We start from the raw sequence: 4,635 nt of genomic DNA, 5'->3' as shown, positions 1-4,635 counted from the left end.
AGGAATATGAAGGAGGTTTTTTTTTCTTTGTACCTCCCACTTCCAGGATTTGAGGATTCAAGAATTCCACTGCCCCTTTAACCCCCCCCCCCCCCCTTTACCTCTGAAACTCAATGCAGATACTGCTGCGATAGATAGATAGATAGATAGATAGATAGATAGATAGATAGATAGATAGATAGATAGATAGATAGATGGATGGATGGATGGATGGATGGATGGATGGATGGATGGATGGATGGATGGATGGATGGATGGATGGATGGATGGATGGATGGATGGATGGATGGATGGATGGATGGATGGATGGATGGATGGATGGATGGATGGATGGATGGATGGATGGATAAACAATGAGTTGGTCACTGAATAAGTCTCAGCTCGATAGATAGATAGATAGATAGATAGATAGATAGATTCATCACTGTATTCATCAGTGTCCTGTGAAGTCCATAATTTTATAATGGACATTGAAACATTGTTTCTTGCATTCAAGTACTGTCTCTGCAACAGTCATGTAAAATACATATTGGCCAAAGTAAAATAATTACTTACATTTTTACTCATGTGAAAATGATTTCCATCTCGATTCCTTTTTGTGTGTGTTTATGTTTTATCACAGCCTCTAAGCATTATGGTGGTAAAGTTTGCACAAGTAAGAACTTTTTGTTTTGTCTGAAAATGTAAAAACTTAAAAATAAAAAAATTAATAATTTTTTTTACTAAATATTAGTGTGTCTTGTGAATTAAAGATTTGGTCACACAAAATTTCTGATCACTAAGAAGAAAAACAGAATATCAGCTCAAGACTTTAAGTGGGTTTGATTAATTACCTTTTTACTGTGACACCGTTGTATTTTTCAAACAGCTCCCCATGAAGTGCTTTACATCAACATTCAAGTCCATTTGCTCACTTCCTTTTAGAGTGAATGTATCTCCATCTGCTGAAATAATCCCACTCTCTCAATACACACGCCACATCTCAGAGCCGCACCTGCTTTATTTATGAACGTCTGATGTGGTAAAAGGACGACGTGGATCATAGAAAAACCATCTAGTTCGGGTCTAGGTCCCACAGCATTAACATCTGGAGATCCATTTACAGGGTTTTCCAAAGCAGCATGTATGTGTGCTGAGTTTTAGAAGGCTAAACTCAAGAAACGCTTGGTGTGTTTTCAATGTGTTTTCAATCTCAGTGAATTGTAATCCATACATGTTTTACTGGGGTGTGTTGGTACCATTTCGAGAATTAAGAGAAATATCCATAAATCTTTCGATATTCGGAGATTTAAAAATATATATTCCAAAGGGTTTGAGTGTGGTTTTTGTACTTCAACAAAGCAAAATAAATAACTCTAATGAAATTGTTATACATCAATATATGACTGTACTTAAAGGGATATTGACTTCCATAGTATGACTTGGAAAAAACCTATCCCTTTAACGGCAGGAAATACTGATCATCATAGACATTCCAATGGCTAAAATGTTAATTGTGTGGTTTTTTTTTTTTTAATAAAAATGCACTATTCAGAATTTGAAAATAACATAAAATGGTGTGTTTGATTTGTTCCAATCAATAACCCGAGTAACACTTCCATTTAGTTTGGACACAGTCCTGCATTACATTATAAGCACTCAAGAGGAAAGACGTTTACTGCTGTAACTGAAGGGTCAAACATTGGTTAAATCACAAACAATGAGGTGACATTTCCACAGTTATCACTGTAACTGGCAGCAGAATCAATTCAGGACAATCGGTAATGCTAGAACTAGCATTTTAGCTGTTCTGCTCCCGTTGATTTATGCCATAATTGAGAGGGTTTTGGAATCATGGGGTTGATCGATCTAGATATATTATATTAATTGACAGTATTCATCAACCTAACAAAAGATATCAACAATGAACGTCAGTCTTTGAATGTGTCACAAACCATACTAACACATGGGATATTTTATACTTTTTTTCCTAGTGTACAGGACCATATGAGAAGGTCATCTATCTCAAAATGACGCTGGAGGCAGATGCAACCATTTTGTCAGAAGTATTGATTTCCTCTGCTTATTTTCATCTCATTTATCAGGGAGTGGCTGGGCTTGTATCTTGTATCTAAAACTTTTATCTGACCTTTCAAAAAGTGGTGAACAATGGCAGCAAATCTGTGCCGAAGACAAAAGGCAAACTAGGTTTGAAATATATAGACTAGTCACTAGACATTACGTAGCCCCGCCCCTTTCAGCACTGTGCTCATTGTGTTGTCTTCCATAAGGTAAGATCTTATAAGATCTTAATCGGTCGTTTTATGAACATGAACATTGCTCCTCAACACTGATCCTCAACATCTCGTCTCCAAACCAGCGTGATTACTTCGACTTCCAAACAGATTGAAATGGACAAATACTCTTAATGTTTTGATCCAATTTGTTTTGTAATGCTACCCGAAGCATGGCTACCCGGCCAGAGGAGAACTGGCCCCCGATTGAGGCTGGTTTCTCACAAGGTTTTTTTTCTCCATTCAGTCACCTGATGGAGTTTTGGTTCCTTGCCTTGGCTTTTGGCTTGCTTAGTTGGGGACATTTAATATTCAACAGTATTATTGATCCGTGTTGTTGTATTATTTTCATGTTATCACTTCATGTTTCATTAGGTCTGAACCACGTAATCTACACTCTTAAGGAAAGGTTCTATAGAGCCCTTTTCAGTTGGTAAACACGGTGACGTTTTTAAGTGGGCGGAGCTTAGGTGGCGGCAGAACGATCCCTCTGGCCGCTTCACTAACGCTAGTTAGCAAGTTTTATTAGCTTGTTTCTTTAACAATGACTGTGGAGAAAATCAGATTTTATCCTAATGTGTAAGGTCACTCACTGTCCAGGACCGCGATTGTTATTTTCAAAAGTTAATTTTAACGGACAGAACCAGATTGGCCGACCCGTAGCCTTCACACGCTCACTCAATGCATGGACGATCTGACAGGATTAACGTACGTTACCTCGGTTGAGTGGCCTGACTTCTGGACCTACCTTATAGAGAAACCGATCGTAAAGAGAAACTCAGGGCATATAAATCTTTAGATGCCTATAACTATGTGCTGAATGGTCATGTACAAGACTTTTGTGTACGATCCGCAGTTCTGCCGAGCCAGCGCCGAGAATACGACAATGTAAATGTGAATATTTTCTAGAAATAAAAATTCCAGTTACAGCATATTCATTTTTCATCGATTCCTGCACCAAACAACACAACAAGATGGCATTTAATAATAATAAAAGTAATTTAAGCTCCTTATTATGTAGCCGAATCTGTGCTGGTTTGCATTGACCGCCTCCAGTTTTCACTTTGTTTTGCCTCAATGCTAGCGCCGTGACGTAACTGTGACGTCGGCGCAAAAGGGGTCTATAGAACCTTAAAGTGCACCTGTGGTTTAAATCAAGTTTTTAATGTTGTTTGTATGTCTATGTGGTGTTTTTAATAAGCTTCAAGGCAAACCATGTGTAAATTCACAAGTCAACACCATTGCTGAGTATTTTCTCCTTAAAACTGCAGTGAACCAAAGACAGTCTCAAAAACTTTTGAAATCGCTGGTGTTTCTGACGTCACAAACTGTAACCAATCAGATCAACGTATCATGGTCAATGAGTGGATCTCTGAGCTGGTGTGAGTGAGTGGAGGCGGGGCTCAATTGCATAATTACCACATACTAAATGAGGAAAGGGTTCTATATAAAACTCCGTTGAAGTCATTGGCTATTTGTGATGTTTTTATATTTGATTAAAAATTATTTTTTTAAAAACACACCTTTTAAATGTGGACTAATATGCACAGATGAATATAAAAGCTTGTTTCTGACATGGAATAAAATGGAAAAGGGAATAGTAACTATCTCGCAATTCAGATTAAAAAAAAATAATACATGAATTACAATTCGAAGGAAAAAAAGGTCTGAATTGGCTTTATGCCCAGCTGCACTACTTCCTGAACTTCAGCCAGCTTCTTGTTTCCTGTCTGCCATTATTGGCCAAATTGATTAATTCAGGTGTGTCTGATTATTGTTGCCGTGACTACTGAGGTCAAGCACACCTGAATTAATCAATTTGGCCAATAATGGCAGACAGGAAACAAGGAGCTGGCTGAAGTTCAGGAAGTAGTGCAGCTGGGCATAAAGCCCATTGCAGAATATAAATTACTTTTTTTTTTTGGAAAAAAAGTCAGAATTGTATGGAAGCTTGTTTCCGCCACTGAATGAAAAATATAAAAGGTAATTGCGACTTTTTATCTCACAATTCGGACTTTTTTTCTCAAAATTGTGAGTTTACTTCTCGCAATTCTGACATTATTTCTCAGAATTGCGAGATGGAAAGTCAGAATTGTGAGATATAAAGTCAGAATTGCGTGAAATAAAGTCGCAATTGCGAGATATAAAGTCGCTGCGAGATATAAAGTCAGAATTGCGTGATATAAAGTCAGAATTGCGAGATATGAAGTCAGAATTGCGAGTTATAAAGTCAGAATTGCAAGATATAAAGTCAGAATTGCGAGATATGAAGTCAGAATTGCGAGTTATAAAGTCAGAATTGCTAGATATATAGTCGCAATTTATAAAGTCAGAAATGCATGATATAAAGTCAGAATTGTGA

Source organism: Pimephales promelas, chromosome 23, assembly GCF_988280905.1.
Source record: "Pimephales promelas chromosome 23, fPimPro1.hap1.1, whole genome shotgun sequence".
NCBI lineage: Eukaryota > Metazoa > Chordata > Actinopteri > Cypriniformes > Leuciscidae > Pimephales > Pimephales promelas.
This window is presented reverse-complemented; position numbering follows the sequence as displayed.